The sequence below is a fragment of the Vipera ursinii genome (genome assembly GCF_947247035.1).
Source record: "Vipera ursinii genome assembly, chromosome: 3".
In the NCBI taxonomy this organism is placed as follows: Eukaryota; Metazoa; Chordata; class Lepidosauria; order Squamata; family Viperidae; genus Vipera; species Vipera ursinii.
In genome coordinates this window covers 11424348-11446773 of record NC_139516.1, presented here as the reverse complement: position 1 = coordinate 11446773, position 22426 = coordinate 11424348, and positions in this window count along the sequence as shown.

Genomic DNA, 22426 nt, shown 5'->3' with positions numbered 1-22426 from the left:
AAATCAACCCACAAGCTCGGAGAACGAACCGCCACCCTCATCCTATACTGGAGCTACAGTTATTTGCCACTATTGCAAATTTAATAAATACTCTGTTCCCTTTCCATTCCTGTTTTTTGCATTGTCTTCACTGGTAGTCCTTGACTTACAACCATACGTTTAGTGATTGCTTAAAGTTACTTAGCGACTTAGGACTGTTTTTCACACTTATGACCATTGAAGCATCCCCATGGTCACAATCTGGATGCTTGGCAACTGGTTCATATTTATGACGGTTGCAGTGTCTCAGGGTCATGTGATTTCCCCCTTTTGCAACCTTCTCAGAAGCGAGATCAGTGAGGAAGCCAGATTCACTTAACAACTGTGTTACTGATTTATCAACTGCACTAATTCACTTAACAGTGGTGGCAAGAAAGGTCATAAAAAGGGGGCCAAACTGACTTAATAAATGTCTCGCTGAGCAACAGAAATTTTGGCTCAGTTGTGGTTGTAAATCAAGGATTGTCTGTATTTTGAGTTGTATTTTACCTTAAGAAAAAAACAAAAACCCTGGAATGAAATATATACAGTGTGTATTAAATGAATCAATAAAAATTGTGGTTCACTCAAATGATCAGCAGATTTCTTTAGCAGCCTGGGAAGCAGTTCATCGGTTTCTAGAATTTTAAAATAAAGTTTGTTTCTTTGTTTAAGGCGTGCCTCACCTGCACCATGTTTTAAGTCACAGTCAAGCTTCATTCCTGCCCTTCCATCTTGGATGTCCTAGTTCACGTGCCTGGCTGAGGAATTCTGGGAGTTGAAGTCCACAAGTCATAAAAGGGCCAGGTTTGAAGACCCCTGTCCTAGTTAACTATGGAACCCAAATCCCCTTCACAAAGACAACTGAGCCAAAGGAATAACAGAACACTTCTGCCTTTTCTTTGTGTCTTGTTAATATGTTTTCATCTTTACTAACTAGCTGGTTTACTTGTTACTTTTTCCCCTTTTTAATTTTTTTATTTATTTTATTTTAATTCCATTTATATCCCGCCCTTCTCCGAAGACTCAGGGCGGCTTACAAGCTTAGCAATAGCCTTCATTCTATGTATATGCCTGCTTATTAGGGCTTTCGCCCCCCCACCCCAAGCGGCATTATTACAAAGTCAGCTTATTGCCCCCAACAATCTGGGTCCTCATTTTACCTACCTGGGAAGGATGGAAGGCTGAGTCAACCTTGAGCCTGGTGGGATGCGAACCTGCACTAATTGCAGGCAGCTGGTGTTACTTAAGGAGGCATTAGCCCACTGCTCCACCAAGGCTCTTAATATTAGTATAAAAAACTTTCTTGATTGTTCTTAGCATCCTTCCACAACTGAGTTCATTATGAGAAAACAGTGGAAGAAGTCAACATGGCTACAGTAAAAAAAAAAACTTAAAACACACAAAAAGGACATACATAGAAGGTGTCAAGAAAGCCAGTCTGACGCCTTCTGTGTGTGCTCTTTTTGTGTGTTTTAAGCCTTTTTTACTATAGCCATGTTGACTTCTTCCACCTTTTCCATTGTATTTACTCACAGCCCTTGTGTGTAGATATGCTTTCAGAATCGCCTTTTTTTTTCAGAGGGGCTACCAACCCAATCTTCCCATTGCAGAAATTAGAGCACATTTTAAAGATCTTTTAGGATGCTCATCACTTATGAAATTCTTTTCCCTCTTTAAGCTTGTAAGAAGTGAAAACTCCCCAAATATTAAGTAAAAATACTTAGGGTTATGGGCATGTGTGTATTATGCTGCTGATCATACCCCAGCAGACTTGGGGAACTATTCAAAGGCATTACTCATGCTTCTAGGATACCATTCACAGCACTGACATTAATGCATGTTGAAATCTGTCTCGCAGTTTCTCAGAAGATTTATTTCCCCAAAGAGGCTTCTATTTATTATGATACTCACAGGGGTTTAGGGTATTCCCTTGCTATTTCCCTTGTTGGTGTTTCTTATTAGAAGTGGTAAATATTCATAGAATCACAGACTTGGAAGGGACCTAACACTCATCAGGTTCAACATCCTGCAGGATTCACTACACCAGCCTTTCTCCATCTTGGTCACTTTAAGATGGGTGGACTTCAACTCCCAGAATTCCACAGGTAGCCTTAACGGGCTGGGGAATTCTGGGAGTTGAAGTCCACCCATCTTAAAGTACCCAAGGTTGAGAAATACTGCACTATACCATCTCATAAATGACTTAGATGAGGGAATAGATAGGGAACTCATCAAATTTGCAGATGACACTAAATTGGCAGGAATAGAAGACAAGCTCGGGATCAAAACAATCTTGACAAACTTGAACAATGGGCCCTATCCAACAAAATTAATTTTAATGTGGAGAAAAGCAAAGTTTTACCTTTAGGCAGGAAAAATCAAAGGTATAAGTACCGATTAGGTGAGACCTGGCTCAAAAACAGTAACTGAGAAAGGGACTTTGGGGTCCTAGTGGACGATCACTTGAATATGAGCCAGCAGTATGTGGCATCATCCAAAAAAGCTAATCCAATCCTGGCATAGAATCAAGATTACACGAGGTATTAGTACCACTTTATAAAACCTTAGTAAGACCACACCTGGAATACTGCAACCAATTTTGGTCACCAAACTAAAAAAAAGATGTTGAGACTTTGGAAAAAGTTAAGAAAAGAGCAACTAAGATGATAAAAGGCCTGGAGACTAAAACATATGAAGAACAGCTGCAGGACTTGGGCTTGGTTAGTCTAAAGAAAAGAAGAAATAAGACAAGAAACAATGGTTGGAAACTGACCAAAGACAGAAGCAACTGGAATTAAAGAGAAACTTCCTAACAGTGAGGACAATTAACCGGTGGAACACAGCTTGCCTTCAGAAATCGTGGGCGCTCCATCACTGGAGGTTTTTAAGAAGGGATAGGACAGTCACTTGTCTGAGATGGTATAGCTTCTCCTGCTTGAGCAGGGGCTGGACTAGAAGACCTCCAAGGTCCCTTCCAGCTCTATTCTATTCTATCTCTGATAGAGTAATATCCAGCCTCCCTTTGAGAACCTCCAGTGAAAGGAAGAAACCATTTCATGCAATAATCTGTTCCATTGCTTGACAGCTCTTAGAGGTTTGCTAGTTCTTTCATGATAGTTCTACAACAATCTTCCCATCATTTTGATCCTTTGAGACTTTTATGTAAACTCCATGCCCGATATCCTGATAAACTACATCGATGCATTAACCTTTCTCTTTCTCTTTTCATTTCCAGGACTAAAGCCTTTTTCCAGGAAGGGCAGAATGTCAGCTACCACCTTATGCTTGTTTATGCTTCACTGCAATATGGTGACAGATTGCCATGTATGGTGGGGAAGGAGGAAGGCAAATATGAAAATAAGTGCTGTATCTTATTGAGATGCTGCTTCAATGTCACCCAGCATGCAAGCTACATACCTTGAGTCTCTGCACTTGGCACTCACTGTTAAAAAAACGTCCTGCCTGCATCTGACTGGCTGCCAGGGTGGGAAATAAGAGGTAGCTGAGGGAGGGAAAGTTGAACTTAGGAATAATAATAATAATAATAATAATAATAATAATAATAATAATAACAACAACAACAACAACAACAAATAACAATAACAATAACAATAATAATAAAGTAGAAAGGGACCTTGGACGTCTTCTAGTCCAACCCCCTGCTCAGTCAGGAAACCCTATACCATTTCAGACAAATGGCTGTCCATTCTCTTCTTAAAAACTTCCAGCGTTGGAACATTCACAACTTCTGGAGGCAGGTTGTTCCACTGATTAATTGTTCTAACTGTCAGGAAATTTTTCCTTAGTTCTAGTTTGCTTCTCTTTTTGATCAGTTTCAATCCATTTGGGCATGTAACTCTCAGTTCTGGCTATGCATTACAGCAATACACTTGATTTCTAATAAAACTGTACCTCAACAAATTAGAGGTTTAACCAGTGGCAGGTCTGACTACCTACATTTCCAATCTGAAAAAATAATCACTAGAATATCCCTTCTGTTGTCCTCCATCAATGCTTAATGGAAGCATGGGCAGACAGAGAAATGCTACAGGACAATCCCATGAAGCTTTACCACCTTTTGTATCTGTGTGTCAAAATCCAGTTTGAGAATCAAAATAAAACTCCAGGTTCACTCTGTCTCCAAAAATCATACTGTTTATTGAATACAGTGCATGGTTATGTCAAAGCAAAACTAACTCTGAGGTTCCAGCACCAATTCATAGACTTAAACAATAATGTTCCTAGCCAAAACCCCAAAGACTTACGTAATTCATATCAACAAGTTCATTTTGTTATGGGAACTGTCTACTTCAAATCCACACCTGTTCTGGTGTCCTTGAAAAGGCTTCAGGCTCTCCTGGTGTTCAGCTGGATTGTAGAAAGTTCATTTCTACATTTATCCCACTTGAAAGTAACACTTCCCGCCTTAATCTAAAGGCAAGTTGAAATGCGGAGGCATGTAGCTGCCAAAGTTTCATCTTTGACACTGTGGGCAAATGGGCAAAAGAGGTTGGGCTTTGATCAGGTGGGACACTCTACACACACACACACACACATCCACCAACCATCAGATTTGAACTCCCCCTGCTCCCTGAAAATGCTCTAACTCTAGAGAATTTTGTGCAGATGCTCATTCTCATCTAGGAAAAAAAATAGTGAAGGCCATTTTTTCTTTCATAAAATTAAATTCTATGTGGTGTTAATGAACACAAAAATGAAGTGCTATGTGGTGGCAAAAAAAGGATAATGTAGGAGACAGGTGCCAAATGCAGTGAAATTGGGAATTATGCCATCAAGAGTACAGGAGTCGACATTTATCTTCATTTTATTTATCGCATGTAGAAACCACCCATCTTTCTTCACAGAGGGACTCTGGCCAGTGTACAAATAAGCATACTTGAAGTAATGACACTGAACTTCATTGTTAAGATACATCCATGAGACTTCCATGTGCAGAACTCTTTATTTTCGAGAGTGGCTGAAGGTATATATTTCATATGGTTCTCAATAAAGATGCAGTGGGGGGCGGGAAGAGATTTCCTCCTTTATAAATAAACAAATAAATCAGAAACTAGACTTGAATAAATATTACTTGTTTATTTTTAATTAAGTCTAATTAAACAATGCAGACATCTTATTGTCACCTGTGGGGTGATCACTTTAAATATTTAATGCTCATGAAGGATTGAACTGCACATCTAATCTACATCTAACAATCTGTCTCCTCTCTGGAGTATTTTTTTTAAAAAAAAATTGTTCTTGTATATAGACTTGTGTTGCAAAGGAAATTGTAGCTACTTGGGTGAAAGGAGGAATACACCACAATGCCATAATAAAAAAAATGAAAGAATAATACTATGCCAGCATGGAGAATAATATTACGGTGATATATTTGTGATATATTTGTAGTGGTGAAGTACTGGCTGTCAAAACCACAAAACTACTTTTGGCTACCCCCATCTTTCTTCGTTTTTATGGCTTGCCGTAACTTGGGGGGAGGAAAGATGCATTCTTCTTGTTCAGACAAAACAATAACTTTCTTGTGGGAACCAAGGTCAATTCGCTGGTGTTTGGTGGACTAGAATTACCGTTAAAGAGCCCGCCAAAGGTGTTAATTAGAAAATGTGATTTATTACATATTTAGTGGGTGGGGAGTTTAACTTTTACTTTGTAACCTTTTTTGAGGGAAGAGGAAACTTCCAGTCTTGGTTTCACCTTTGTTTGTGCTGATATTAAAGTAAAGGTAAAGGATCCCCCACACAGGTTGGCAGAAGCTGGGACGAGTAACAGGCGCTCACTCTGCTACGCGGCACTCGGGATTCAACCCGCCAAACTGCCGACCTTCTGATAGACAAGCTCAACGTCCTAACCCACTGAGCCATTATGTAGCCATTAAAATTGTTCTTTGAGGAAAGTAATTGCCTTAGAGTTCTTATTTCTTCTGGTCTCCTCTGGACTAGGAGGTGCTGGAACTGTGTCTTCTATTCCTGCTTCAGGCATAAGAGCCATCTGGGTAACTTTGCTCCAATTACCAGGAGACTGGAAGTTCTAGTCCTGCCTTGGCATGAAAGCTGGCTGGATGTCTTTGAGCCAATCTCAGCTCAACTTACCTCCCAGGGTTGTTGTTGTGGGGTGAATGGGAGAAGGAAGCAATATTAGGTAGGTTTGCCACCTTGAATTATTTACAAAGTAATAAAAGGTAAAGGTTCTCCCGCACATGCGTGCTAGTCATTTTTGACTCTAGGGGCCGGTGCTCATCTCCGTTTCAAAGCCAAAGAGCCAGCGCTTGTCCGAGGAAGTCTCCGTGGTCATGTGGCCGGCATGGCTAGATGCCAAAGGTGCACGGAATGCTGTTACCTTCCCACCGTAGTGGTCCCTATTTTTCTACTTGCATTTTTTACGTGCTTTCAAACTGCTAGGTTGGCAGAAGCTGGGACAAGTAACCGGCGCTCACGCTGTTACGCGGCACTCAGGATTCAACTCACCAAACTGCCGACCTTCTGATCGACAAGCTCAGCGTCCTAACCCACTGAGCCACCGCGTCCCTTTTACAAAGTAATAAAGGAAGGCTGTAATAAATAAATAAAGGAACTCGATGGAATTACATTTTCTGCAATCCATCGATGGCAAGGTGGCCATGTAGGGACTAAGGAAGATGGTCTTGATGGAAATATGCAGGAACCACAAAAGAGGCTGAAACGTTTGTTTAAGTTCAGAAGAATGAGATAATATAGCTCAGACAGACACCTCTTTAGTTCACAGCAGTATAAAAAGCAGGGGGATACACAACACAATCAAGCTTGGAAAGATCAATACCAGCCCCATTAAGAAGAAAACTAAGTCCAAAGGAAGCTTTGCTCTTCTATTATTGAGATTGGCCATAATAACAGAATTCTGCAAGTCTGACTTGGGAATAGGCCTATGCGAAGCAGAAGGGAAACCTGTGCGAGTGGAGCCAGGGGCAGGAGAAAGAAGAAGAGGTAGAGGAAAAGGAAAGAAAAGCAAGGATAATATATAACTTTCATTTGATCTTATTGGGAAATAGTGTAGAAAGACACGCACTAGCCTAAAGCTTAATAGTGCTTCAAGACTGCCAGCTCTGTCGGCAATGTTAGCAGTCTAGTGTTCCCTACAGTGCAATCAGATAGTACAATGATATAAATTCTTTAAAAGAAATCTGCAGGAAGGGGAAATATTAGATGGCTGCATCACAGCAATGCAAACTTTAGCACATATATTCAAAGTGTGGGGAGCCTGAAGATTCCCTGGTAAGGCTCAAAGCGTTGGCGGAAGCTTGGATCTCCAAGGGCAAGAATGCAATTAGGCAACTGCTTGGTGGCACCTCTGGCAATCGAGGTTTCAAAAGTCAGACTGAAAGCAGCAGTGAAGCATTCCCTCGCAGACACGTGAATATGAAAGATTATGCCAGGGAACACCGAAGGAAACAGTTCAGAGTCCTGCCTTCCCTGTGAGCGGCTGCATCTCCTGTATCCAGTGGCGGGATTCAAATAGGTGAACAACCGGTTCTCCGTGTGGATGCTGCTTCCAGAAGTCCATCCTGGGCCTGGGCAACAAAAAATTAGCTACTGGTTCTGCCGAACCTGGTGCGAACCGGCTGAATCCCACCACTGCTTGTATCGATGCATCGATAAAGATGGGCCAAGTTGCTGCATTTGCATGCAATAATGGATTAAACCACTTCTGTGGTGTGCGATGGAGAAAAATGAAAAGGCATGCGCAGAATTTGCCAAGGAAGCTACGACGGTCTGTATCTGGACATATCCTACGCATCAGTGTTCTTTGCAAGCGCATTATTGCATTAGCAATTTATGGGGTTTCTGATTCAGCATGAATTACATTGCACTAAGATTATTAAGCAGTGCAGCTTCTTTCCTAATAATGTGCAGGACAAATATGGTGCACACAATGGGGAAATGCAATGGATACTAACCAGTACTGTAAATAAAAATATTTGGATTTCTATCAGGCCCCAGAATCAAGAATGACATGTGTGATTTTTTCCAAGCTGAGTTATTTATGATGATTTATTACCCTAATTTGGGTAATGGAACATCTACAAGAGCACAACCAAACTCAGAGAGCACCAAGGACCCCCTGCGTTCTTTATTGTTAGACAAAATCTTGCCAGACGGAGCATTATACTAGTACCATTATACTATCTGCTTTTACAGTATAGTCTGTGCCTGGAGGCTATGCCAAGGAACTTTAAGTAGGAACTTTCTACAAGTCAATTCTACCAAGTGTGACTAGATGTAATTTTTTGGCCCACACAGATCTGGGATATGCCTTCCACTCCTCCATTCAAGGATGATTCAGACTGGGGTCTTCCACAACTCCTACTCAAAGAGCAAGTAGCAATTGTGGCTAAGAGGGCCTGGGCAGAGGCCAGACAGCACTCCATGTCATCTCAAGGCTTGACTATCTGCCATGTGATCTACCTGAAGCTACCCTTGAAGACACTTGGAGGCTTCAACTACAGTGGCATGAGCAGCGATGGACTTGCCTCAACATGCCCATGTGACACCCCTGCTTCATGAGTTGCACCAGTTACCTGTCTACTTTCAGGTGCAATTCAAAGTGCTGGTTATCATTTATAAAACCTACATGACATAACACCTGGTTACTTGAAGAACCGTCCATTCTACTGTGGCTTTAACCTCTCTATTAAATAATGCAGTTTTCAAGAACTCAAGAGCATCGGTATCTCTGTCATGGCACCAGCCTTCTGAAATGATCATCTCCCCATAATCCAGATAGTCGCCATCTGGTGGCCTTACCAATCTGGTTATTCTCCTAGATATGCTGGGGAATTCTGGGAGTTGGTCCCCAGATTGGACACCTTGGGCTTTGGGGCAGACTGGATAAAACCCGTTCATGCCAGAAGTGCTTAACATAGCTGGATATGTTCTGGTGCTGGTTGTTCTTCCCACACAGTGTTTTTATAGGAAAGTAGATACTGTAGCTTCACCTCCCCACCGACACTGTGATGTCTTCTGAAATGTTTTAGAGCAAATGAAGGCAACTGGTCAGATATTATCCCCTGTGAGAAGACAACTGCAGATGATCCTGTTTACCAGAGAAGAGCCAAAAGACAGAGACAGAAGGCAATATTAAAAAGTTTCAGTCACTCTTGTGCTGTGGCAGAAAGTGCAGCATTAGACTAAAGCAGGGGAGAATGAAAAGGAGGTGAGCTTTCTCCTCTTGGAGGCCCAGAGTGGCTGCTGGAGTTTGCAGAGCACACATGGTGACCTATGATCCTTTGCTGATGAAAAGGTCTTATGAACAAGGCAGGTGAAACTCAAGAGCCAAAGACATAAATCATGGGAGCTGTTCAAGCTTCAAGGGGCAAAACAATAATGGAGCGTTGAAAAACAGTCAAAAATTCAAAGAGCCAAGGGAATCAAGCCAACACAAGGGCAGAAACTAGATTTATGATTTGTTGTTTTCATGCAGTGAGCATACACAACATTTTCTGCAACTCCTCTTCCATACCAGTTGTTAGCTTTGTGTTTACCAGCAGTTTCTTTACCATTGAATCTCAGGTTGTGAGGTGGCTACTCAGAAGGAGGGAGGAGGGAGACTAATCAAGGAGAAAACCAACCTAGAACTAAGGAGAAATTTCCTGATAGTTAAAACAATCAGTGGAACGACTTGTCTCCAGAAATTGTAAATGCTCCAACACTGGAGATTATTAAGAAGAGATTGGACAATCATTTGTCTGAAATGGTATAGGTTTTCCTGTCTAAGCAGCGGGCTGGACTAGAAGACCTCCAAGATCTTTTCCATCTCTGTTATTCTGTTGTTCTTCTGAATTAGGCTGGACAAATCCAGGAACTTCCTTATTATTGTTAGTTGCTCTCTAATTGCTAATATTGTCTCTAAAGAATCATCAGACATAGACATGGAGCTGAAGGATTAAAACTATATTGCAGCGAAGTGAAGCAGATTCAAAGCAAGTGATGCAATTGGATGCAAGTCTTCATGTCCAGCTTAAAGTTTGTTCCATAAGAGAATGATAAGCCCAACAACAGCTAACAAAATACATTTCAATCTGTGCAGATTTCAACATTTATGAATGCCTGATGTCCAATACTGCCAGGCAGAGAAAGAGTATTGATGTTTTTTGAAATCTGGTGTTGGAGAAGACTCTTGGGATTATCTTGGACAGCCGAGTTTCTTCTCTGAAATGGTATAGGCTCTCCTGCTCAAGCAGGGGATTGGTCTAGAAAACCTCCAAAGTCCCTTCCAACTCTGTTATTCTAAAGCAGCGGCCTTCAAACCTGGCCCTTTTATGACTTGTGGACTTCAACTCCCAGAATTCCTCAGTCAGGCATGCTGGCTGAGGAATTCTGGGAGCTGAAGTTCACAAGTCATAAAAAGAGCCAAGTTTGAAGACCCCTGTTCTACAGTATGTTCTATGATGATTTAAAACTGATCATGTGTGCCTTGAATGAAAAGTCTGGCTTGATTTATTCTGTGATCTATGTATTTCTTTTCTTGGCTGTCCAAGATAATTCCAAGAGTTTTCTCCAACACCAGATTTCAAAAAACATCAATACTCTTTCTGTCCTGCTTTTCCAAACCCAACTTTCACTACTCTAGACCAGGGGTTGGCAACCTTGGCTCTTTTATAACTCATGGACTTCAATTCCCAGAATTCCTGAGCCAGCTATGGGAGCTGAAGTCCATGAGTCATAAAAGAGCCAAGGTTGCCTACCCCCGCACTAGAAGTATGCAGTTCATCATGTTTAATTAATATCATTTCTCCTCCTAAATCTGTTGCCTACCCCTGCTCTAGGCCATCCTAGGGAAACTCATTGATTCTCGACATGCTGTGTACTGACATACAATCAGAATCCCAGAGGTCACAAACAGAATAGTGTAATGCATGAATGGGGGGGGGGACCATCTGGCTGAGATCTTTGGAGGTCTGCTTTTTGTGTGTGTGGTTAATGTATTTATGATCACTCAATAATAGTGCTCTTGACTTCCAAAATCTATAATACAAATAATTATGGCAAAATGTCCAGCACATGGTGCATTTCAGAAATACAGGATAGAGATTAGACATTTACTTGAAATAATAATGGAATACTATGAACGAAGATTGCTGTTTGATAAGAAAATTTTTAAGAGGAGACTGGACAGCCATTTGTCTGGTTTCCTGCCTGAGCAGGGGGTTGGACTAGATGACCTCCAAGGTCCCTTCCAACTTATTATTATTATTATTATTATTATTATTATTATTATTATTATTATTATTATTATTATTATTATTATTTTATTTTTATTTTTATTCCATTTATATCCCGCCATTCTCCGAAGACTCAGGGCGGCTTACAAGCTTACAATTATTATTATTATTATTATTATTATTATTATTATTATTATTATTATTACAATTATTGTTGTTGTTGTTGTTGTTGGTTGTTGTTGTTACACATACAATACATGCACACACTTATACATATGCTATATAAATACACACACACACACACACACACACACACACACAGAGCGAGAGAGAGAATCTTGAGAGTTGATACAAGGTTGATACTATATGGTGCAAAGCTACTATGGAATCCAGTTGTTCTGTTTTGGATAGCACAAAGCCTCCTCCCAGAAAGCAACAACAAAAACTGGGTCATGTGTAGCATCCCTGGCAATACTGCAGATCCCGATCAAGCAGCCCTTATATGCCATGTCCTGGATAGAAGGGAAAGAACTGCCAATAATCTTTTCTGCCACCCTCACCACTCTCTGCACAGCCTTCCTATCAGAAACAGTAATATCTCCAAAGCACACAGTAATGCAACACGACAGGATGCTTTCAATTGTCCCTCTGTAGAAAGTGGCAAGGAAGGGGAAGGAAGACGTGGTCTTCTCAAACAATGCAGAAAATGCAGTGTCTCACTGTTGAGTGACCAAGTTAACCTCATCAGCTGCACACCCAGAAACTTGATACAACTAACTACCTCCACAGTTAAATCATTAATACACAGAGGTGTACGGCCGTGCCTGCCTTTTCTGAAATCAACATTGATCTCTTTTGTTTTTCCAACATTTAAAACCAGGCTGCTGTTATTACACCAGTTCACCAAACCCTCTATCTCCACCTGGTAAGCAGCTTCATTATCATCCTGACAATTACTGACTTGTTTCCTAGCCAATGACGATTTGCCATTCTCATCTGATTTCAAGGATTTTAGCTTTATCAGACAGTCCCTCGAAGGGGAGGGGGATGAAAGGGAGATGCTGATTTTGTTATATGTCAGAAGATGCAAGCCATGCCAGAAAATTTAGAAGATTGAATCTAAAAGTGCAGAATCTAATTTGCGGCAGCATGTATATAACTTTCAAAGTTACTGCTTCCTTAGAGTGCTTTTCCCAAGGCATGATCAACTGCATAATAGGAAAGTTAATTAATTAATTAATTAATTAATTAATTAAATGTATATGCCGCTCATCTGATCAACTTATTTGCACATCCTCCACTTCCAGATCTCTCATATTGCACATTCCCCTGTTACATTCTTACATTCTTTCTTCAGCTTACAGCCATTTGTTTAGCGACCATTCTAAGTTATAAGGTCATTGAAAAAAGTGACTTACAACTATTTTTTATACTTACAACTGTTGCAGAATCCCCACAGTCATGTGGCCAAAATCTGAATGCTTAGCAACAGGCTCATATTTATGACAGTTGCAGTATCCTGGGATCAGGTGATCCCCTTTTGTGACCTTCTGACAAGCAAAGTCAATGGGGAAGCCAGATTCACTTAACAGCCGTGCCACTAACTTAATAACTGCCATGATTCACTTAACAACTGTGGCAAAGAAAGGTCATAAAACTGGACAAAACTCACTTAACAACCATCTTGCTTAACAATGAAAATTTGGGGCTCAATTGTGAGAGTAAGTTGAGGACTACTTCTACGTGGAAATATAAAAAAGTGAAGATCACTCTTAGGAAGGAAACTTTTGCAAAGTGCCAACAATGTGCGACAGAGGAATTCCTTCACCCCATCGTTTTTTTAAACAGTTCATAATGATTTTCCTTTCTAAAGAGATAAAGGCTGGCAGAAGAAGGAGGAGGTGGAGGAGGAGGAGGAGGAGGAGGAGGAGGAGGAGGAGGAGGAGGAGGAGATGGTGTCTTGATTTTTAAAAAAAAATTGCAAGAAAAATACTAGGTGATGACTAGCAAGGTAAACTAATTCATCGAGTATTTGTATTGCCCACTTTTGCATCTAAGTCCAAAAGATAAATTCCTGTAATTATTTTCCAGTTGGTTTGGCTTATGCCTGTGTAATCATTTCTTCCCTGTCACATCACAGAGTTCTTTTTCAATATAACATTGCAGTTAATAGTGTTTTTGTATATACTGCTCAGTGAAGTTCCAGCAATCTTTTGGTTTAGTTTTTTTTTTAATATTTTTATGTTACGGAGTGAACTTTAAAAAAAAATCAACAGCGCTGATCACAGTGGTCGGATATAAACTAATTACTCTTGTCAGGCTCTTGGCAAAGTCAATATCTCATGTCTTGTTGTAATGTGGACTATTTTCTTGAAAAGTGAAAGCAAAGGGATTGATTGTGAGAATTTGGGGGGGACAATCATGCAGCCCCTTCACTAGCTCTGCAAAACACACACACACACACACATACACACAGTGAGATGGTTAAGTGACATTTGGAAAAAAATGTAATCTAAGAGATGAAAAGTTCCATTTTTTACGCTGAGCTTGTCGATCAGAAGGTCGGCAGTTTGGCGGGTCGAATCCTGAGTGCCGCGTAACAGAGTGAGTGCCTGTTATTCGTCCCAGCTTCTGCCAACCTAGCAGTTCGAAAGCACGTTAAAATGCAAGTAGAAAAATAGGGACCACTACGGTGGGAAGGTAACAGCATTCTGTGCGCCTTTGGTGTCTAGTCATCCTGGCCACATGACCATGGAGACATCCTCGGACAAGCGCTGGCTCTTTGGCTTTGAAACGGAGATGAGCAACGGCCCCTAGAGTCGGAAACGACTAGCACGCATGTGCGGAGTAACCTTTACCTTTACCTAATGCAGTACCAGTAGAATCAACAGTTAAAACATAGAAGAATGTGGTTGAAAAGGACCTTGCAGGTCTTCTACTCCAACCCCCTGCACAAGCACAAGGAAAGAGTTGTTGGAATTGGGTATGTGTAGTTTAATGAAGAGAAGGGTGAGGGGTGACATGATAGCAGTGTTCCAATATCTCAGGGGCTGCCACAAAGAAGAGGGAGTCAAGCTATTCTCCAAAGCACCTGAAAGCAGGACAAGAAGCAATGGATGGAAACTAGTCAAGGAGAGAAGCAACCTAGAACTAAGGAGAAACTTCCTGACAGTTAGAACAATTAACCAGTGGAACAACCTGCCTCCAGAAGCTGTGAATGCTCCAACACTGGAAGTTTTTAAGAAGAGACTGGACAGCCATTTGCCTGAAATGGTATAGGGTTTCCTGCCTGAGCAGGGGGTTGGACTAGATGACCTCCGAGGTCCCTTCCAACTTATTATTATTATTATTATTATTATTATTGTTGTTGTTGTTGTTGTTGTTGTTGTTGTTGTTGTTGTTGTTGTTGTTGTTATTACCCTACCATTCTGGACAAGTGGCTATCCACTTTCTGCTTGAAAATCTCCAGTGTTGGAGCACTCACCACTTCTGAAGGCAAGTCGTTCCATTGATTGTTCTCACTGTCAGGAAATTTCTCCTTATCTCTAGGTTGTTTCTCTCCTTGATTCGTTTCCATCCATTGCTTCTTGTCCTGCCTTCAGCTGCTTTGGAGAATAGGTTGTCCCCCTCTTCTCTGTGACAGCCCCTCAAATATTAGAAGACTGTTATCATGTCACCCTTAGATTTTCCCTTCATTACACTAGACCAGGGGTAGGCAACCTCAGCTCTTTTATGACTCATGGACTTCAACTCCTAGAATTCCCTCAGGAATTCTAGGAGCTGAAATCCACAAGTCATAAAAGGGCCAAGTTTGAAAACCCTTGCACTAGAAGTATGCAGTTCATCATGTTTAATTAATATCATTTCTCCTCCTAAATCTGTTTTTTTTCTCTTCCAAGGCAACCAAAAAAGCTTAACCAAAAAAAAGGTCCTACTTTGCAATCTGGCAGATGAACCCATCTCTTTTGAGCTAGGAGAACGGTTTAACATTTGGAACAAAGCATCGGGAAGTGAGCTTCAGTTCAGCCTGTACAGCTTCAGATACATGAATGCACTCACCATTCGCCTGGGGCACAGAGGGGGATCAGACTGGAATAATTGTCTCCTTGGTACCTGTTGGAGCCAAGATCATGTATATTCAACAGCCTAACTGGCTTTTGGAGAAGTAACTTTGCACTGATGCAAAATTAATAGGGCATTATTCATTATAACTTTCAGGCAAGGTCTGATTAAATGTGCTTTGTCACTGTATGGAGAAATCCAAAGGAGAATTGAGAGGCTTTTAAAGCTAAGGTTTGGTTGCCCTCTAGTGAATGAGGTCAGCATTATGCAGAGGAAACATTATTTTGATGGTTGCATAATTAATGTTTACTGAATTGCCGCAAAGGAAGCTGAATCCCAGCGTGAGCACCAATGGCTTATTGCACAGAGATGTAGAATGCTATCCCCTTGCCTGTCACGACGGTTCCTTTGCTGTAACTTTTTCTCATTCCAGCAACAGGTAATAGAGGGTGAAATATAAATCAGCCACCTGTTTTGTAAGCACTACAGCAGCTTAATTTAGTCCTGTGTGCTGAATACGTCTCCTGAAGAGAATGTTTAATTACCCCATTACAGCTTTAAATACGTGTGTGTGTGTGTGTGTGTGTGTGTGTGTTTTGAGAGAGAGAGAGAGAGAGAGAGAGAGAGAGAGAGAGAGAGAGAGAGAGAGAGAGAGAGAGAGAGAGAGAGAGAGAGAGAGAGGTGATTTTGACATTATTTAATTTACCAAGGAAACCTAAGGCAGAGAGAGAGAGAGAGACAGAGAGAGAGACAGAGAGAGAGAGAGAGAGAGAGACAGAGAGAGAGAGAGAGAGAGAGAGAGAGAGAGAGAGAGAGAGAGAGAGAGAGAGAGAGAGAGAGAGAGAGAGAGAGAGAGAGAACTGTTTTCGATAATGATAAATTAGGACACAGTAGCAGTTGTTTTTTCTCGCAAACCACACTGGAACGGAAGGTCCAAGGAAACAAATTAAAATGCTAGGGAAGGAAAAGAGCCAGGAAGGAGAAATCAATTTAGGCATTCGTAAAACTATATTATTTGCCCCAAAAGATGATAACTCTGCATTTAATGCAATGCTTGCTCCCCATAGGAAAGGCAAACAGATGGGCAGTAATAAATATGGAGAACAATATGGTTAGAAAATTTCTCAGAATGTCCATTTTATCTATCTTGTCTATCAAGGGTCCAGACGGTAAAACTAATCTTGGAGATGCTTTTTCCTTACACAGCTTCCTTATACGTGGAGTTATGGCTGAGGAATTAGAGGAGGAGTGGGGAACCCTTTCTCATCCATGGAAGTTTAGGGTGATTTGGTGTCCTCACACCCATGCTTTGAGCTCAGACTAACTTTGTTCATTTGTTTGCTTATATACTGCCTTTATTCTTTTTATAAATAACTCAAGGTGGCAAACACGCCTAATGCTTCTCCTTCCTTTTCCTATTTTCCCCATAGCAACAATCCTGTGAGGTGGGTTGTCCTGAAAGAGAATGACTAGCCCAAAAGTCATCCCATGGTTTTCATGTCTAAATCAGAAGTAGCACTCACAATTTTCTGACGATTGACCCAAAGTCACTCGGCCAACTTTCATGACTAAAGCAGGACTAGAACTCACAATCTCCTGGCTTCCAGCCTGGTGCCCTAACCACTAGACCAAACTGACTGTGCAGTTGTTGTAGTGGGAAAGAAAAAAAAATAGAGGTAGGATTTCCTGGAGGAAGGGCAGAGTAGAAATGTAACCCCCCAAAAAAAGTTGAGCATGAACATATCCAGGGCTTTTTTTGTAAAAGAAAAAGGTGCCGGAACTCACACATGTCACACAACCTGCCTTGCCTACCCTACAAGGTTCCATCCAAAAAAGGTACCGGAACTCCGTTCTGAGCGTTCTATGAGAAAAAAAGCCCTGAACGTATCTATTCCTGAGACCCAGACAGCCCCTATCCTGTTGATCTTTCAAAGAGCTGTGAAGACCTTGCTCTTTCTCCATACTGGGAGATAATGAGTTCTAGTGTTGCTTTAGACACAAAAAACAGCTTTGATCAGTTCTTCTCTCTCCCAGCCCTAAAATTCAAGCCCTAAGATTCAAGGTACTCTCTCCCAGCCCTAAGATTCAAGGTACTAGTAATGGTGTTTAAAGCCCTACATGGCAGGGGTCCGGAGTACCTCAGGGAACACCTGCTGCCAGTGTCAACTCCCCTCCACCTTGTGCGTTCCCACAGAGAGGGTCTCCTCAGGGTGCCACCGGTCAGAGAATGTAGATTGGTGGCCCCCAGGGGGAGATCTTTCTCTGTGGGCGCCCCGGAACTATGGAATCAGTTACCGGTTGAGCTTCGGACGGCGCCCGATCTTCGCTCCTTTCGCCGCGATCTGAAAACATACTTATTCGAACAAGCCGGCCTGGCCTGATGGGGGATTGGTGGGGTTTTTTACTGTCATTTTATTGGGGTTTTAATATGTATTGATTGTGTTTTAGTGGGCATGTATTTAATCATTTTTTAACTTTTGTAATTCTGTATTTTTATTCTTGCCCTGTTCACCGCCCTGAGTCCTTCGGGAGAAGGGCGGTATAGAAATATTATTAAATTAAATTAAAATTAAATTAAAAGAACCCAAACCACCTAAAAATGTTGTCAAGAAAACTGCAGAAACATCTCCATCTAGTCACTGGAGTCCAAACTGTCTTGAAACACACCCACACTCCTTCCTCTTCTGAATCATATCAAGCTAGGAATGGTACTTGCTTAACAACCAGAAGGACAAGGAAAGTTTTAATGAACATCTAGAGAAAGCTTGCTTTTCACCTTTGTTGTGACGCTCTCTTCTTCCTGTAGCAAACACAGGGAAGGGGAGAATCTCCCATTGTTCAACCCTAAGCAACAATCTATTTCAGGGGTCTTCAAACTTGGCCCTTTTATGACTTGTGGACTTCAACTCCCAGAATTCTTCAGCCAGCATGCCTGGCTGAGGAATTCTGTGAGTTGAAGTCCACAAGTCATAAAAGGGCCAAGTTTGAAGACCCCCTGATCTATTCAATACAACCTCTCTCCTTCGACTTGGCCTAATTCTCCCAATTGATAGCTCCACTGGTTTTCCACTGATATCTCTTGTTATCAACACAGCTCCTCTCCAAACTTCAGACATTGTCTGGGGAGAGAATATTGCCACCAGATTCTCAAAGGGAAACAACAATAGGATGTCAATTTATTTGTTCTTGCTAAACCAAAAAGTTCCTGAAAAATGATGTCATCTATGTGAGATACAAAAGTGACTGCTTTTAGAGCTAGAAGTAAGGTACAGCAAAGGGCCCATGTACCTGAGGTAAACATCAATGGATCCTTCAGCTTTGTTAATGTTTCATCTTCAATTGACAGTTTGGCCATTTTGTAAACTGCCTTAGCTATTGAATTTGATGGCTTCTTTTAATTAATGAATAAAAGAAAGGTCATTTGAAATTCTGGCAGGAAGAGTATGTTTGCTACGTTATTTTCTTAGTAGTTTGTCAGGCATATTGCTCATCCTGCATAATCACAAGGCTTGCTAGCTTTCGAAGCAAGGAAAGAAACAGAGCTAGAATAAATAGAGTTGCTGCAGAAGCTTATCACTGCGCTATGAAAAGAAGAAAGATCTGAGTTAAACTGATTTTAATCCTGCGAGGTCGCACCATGTCCAGTGTGAAGCCTGTGTATGCAAAAATGTTGCAAGGCAAGGTTGCTGTGCAGTACAATTAAGCGATTTGCCTCTCATAAAAAAATTTTTAAGGTCCAGCAAAAGGTTTCTGAGTGTCAACCTTCGTATAGGGCAAGGGTCTCTGTGTTCTACTTCAAACAGAAGTGTTTCTTGTGTGGACATTGAAAAGAAATCTGACTTAACAATCTTTGTAGACAGGATTCAGGAGACCTCAAGACCTGTTTCTATAGAGACAACATACTGACAATCTCTTTTTCTGCAGCATATGTTTTTTTGTGTGTGTTTTTCTTTTTCTCCCTGCAGCATATTATATTTTCAGGCAATTTGCACATACGAAATACTAAGCTGTGCATCTTTCCCTGTATTGGGACAATCTGAGGCTCTGGTGGACTAGAAAGACTGAAAAAATGATCTATTTTAAAATAATGACCCCTTTCTAGAAATGGGAACTTGTGTGTGTGCCTGTACATCTGTGTGTCACACACAAATACAACACAATTTTTTTTTGTTAGGTCTATATTTGGCTTCATTGATGTTCCAGGACATAGTGAGTCTACTTATCCCGTGAGGGTTGAAAAGATAGTTAATCAAAGAGTTATTTGTTAGAAGATAAGGTTTGGCATCCTTACCTGCAATACAGACATTAATTTGACTTTTGCTAGAGATATTTTAATCATCATCTGGATCTAGTTCAAAAGAACTTGAGAAACAAAGCAGCCTTCTGGATATCTATCATTTAGTGGCTGAAACTGAAGCCCTCAACCCCATATTGGCTACCACAAATGCCACAAACTCATTTTGCCTGAGTGTAAACCTGGAAATAGGTTCTAAGTAAAACTTCCAAGTCAAGCTCCCAATACTACCAAAATCTCATTTGAAAAATATCAGAAAATCATGGCTCCGCGGAATTTCACGTCACCCCTTCCCTCAGCACTACTGCCAATGGGGAATGCCAACATGTCCAAGATAACCTTGGTTTATCAGAACATTGCCAGCTTCAACTTGATGCATTATGAATTGTGGGGACAAAGTGGAACAATTTCGAGAAGAACATCCAGTGTTGGAACCTTCTATAATTCTTTGCATTACAGGGACTTCCTCTAAGATGTTGGGCTACCTGAGGCCAAATGTGTTATGATGAGACTGATGGTTGATAGGGTGGGGTTCAAGATAGATTGCTATGCATTGATTATTATTCTTTCCCGTGGAGAAGATCAGTTCAAGGAAGTTCAGGAGGAACAACCTAAATGGAAATGTGTACCATCATTCATCATCAGTTGCTCAAGACACTTTTCTTACTCAAATGATAGACCTACTCCTTTTGTGTTCTTTACTGCACAGATCTTGGTTCAAAGTGCACAGGAGCCAGTGTGCCTATGGACATCCCACCAAGTTGGTTACTGCTTAAAAAAAGGAGTCATGCAAAGAAAGCCCATTATGGATTTCTTAGCACATATCTTACAAAGGCTACAAGTGACCTTTGGAAGATAAATTAGACGGAATCCAGAGTACATTTTTGCATCATTGCCATAACTCAACCTCTGAAATCAAAGTTCTGGGTAAATTCCAATGACTTACCAACTTTTGTTACATGAATGACTATTGTGCTAAACAATGGAAAAAGCAAGTGTGGCTATTCATACTGTGATGAAAGCTGCACAAAAGGCAGCAACTATCATAACAATTAAACCACTAGAATCAATGAAGTGTGCTGGGGATAGCAATAAATGTCTGGGTCTGGTTAGCTATAGTCTTGGTGATTCATATTGTATTGTTCAGTGATTAATAACAAAGAAACCAGTTGAATGAATGAATGTAAAAGGCATTGAGATGGGATTCAACCACTCGCAACAGGTAACAGACTCCAAATAAAACCACGGTCTAGAGTTCCTATAAGTGACCAGCCAAGCCAGAATGATCTGCTTTTAGAGCGGTGTTGCACTAAAGTGGAGTTTTAGAGGAGAATTTCTTATGAAGCTTTAAAAAAGAAAAAGAAAAAAGATTTGTCTGGCTTGAGAATAAAAAATAATAATAAAAAAAATTCAATTGTGAAGACGAGGCAGTTGTCCAGAAGATAGGAAAAATTACCATAGGTTTAAATTACAAGGAAGTATTTTTCTTTTCAATGCGAAAAATTTCCTAATGGAAAGAGCTGCTGAACAGTTAGAAGACACTACCTAGAGAGATGGGTGGACTCTCCTTTACTCGTGGTTTTAAACAAAGGCTAGATAGAAGATAGAAACATAGAATATCAGAGTTGGAAGGGAGCATCCACAACTTCTGAGGGCAAACCATTCCACTGGTTGATTGTTCTCACTGTCAGAAAATTTCTCCTTAGTTCTAGGTGGCTTCTCTCTTTGATTAGCTTCCATCCATTATATCTTACCTTGCCTTCTGGTGCTTTGGAAAACAGGTTCACTTCCTCTTCTTTGTGGCAACCCTTCAAATATTGGAACACTGCTATCATGTCACCCCTGGTCCTTCTTTTCACTCGACTAGCCATACCCAATTCCTGCAATCATTCATCATATGTTTTACTTTCCCCTAATCATCCATTTGATATTCCTGTCAGATAGCCATTTGTCTGGAAATTATAGTAGTTAAGTTCCTGAACAAGGCAAGAGGTTCAACTAGAGCAGGGGTAGGCAACCTTGACTCTTTTATGACTCGTGGACTTCAATTCCCAGAATTCCTGAGCCAGCATGGCTGGCTCAGGAATTCTGGAAGTTGAAGTCCACGAGTCATAAAAGAGCCAAGGTTGCCTACCCCTGAACTAGAGCAAAGATCTCCAACCTTTCTGGGCTGGCAACACAGAGGTAAGGAGAGCAGCTTCCAAACTGGTGTGCGTGCACACATGCAAACGGGGCTATGTGCACTGGCATGGCACTAACAGCCCCGTTCACACATGCAGCATGTGCTGGCACTGTGTGCATATGCAAACAACCGCACACACCCCCTGTGGCCCCGTTTGTGCATGCGCAAATGGGCCATGCACATCTGCCCAGGGCTAGCAGCCCATTCATGCCCATGCACATGTGTGAATGGGGCCACAGGCACTAGCACGCTTGGGGGGAATGCACATCCATGCATGTGAGCACCGGCCAGCCATTTCCATGGATTGCTGGCTGCAGCCCATAGGTTGGGGACCCCTGGATTAGAGGATATCAAAGATCACTTCCAGGTCTTTCATTTGATGATTCCATAATCGTGGGGAAAAGAAAATTTCCTAATAGTAAGAACTATTCCACAATGAAATAGACTATCCTGGGAGATGGTAAACGTTTGCATTCTATGGTTATATGAAACAAAATGGCCAGTTCTCACAGGATAGCCAAAACTCATGGATTTTGACATTCTCTCCAGTAAAGAATCACACAATTTAATGTTTAATGCGATTTCGCCAGAATTCATGTTGGCATCCCTGAAATCTTACAAAGTACATAGTAGTATCACAAGAGTTCTGCTA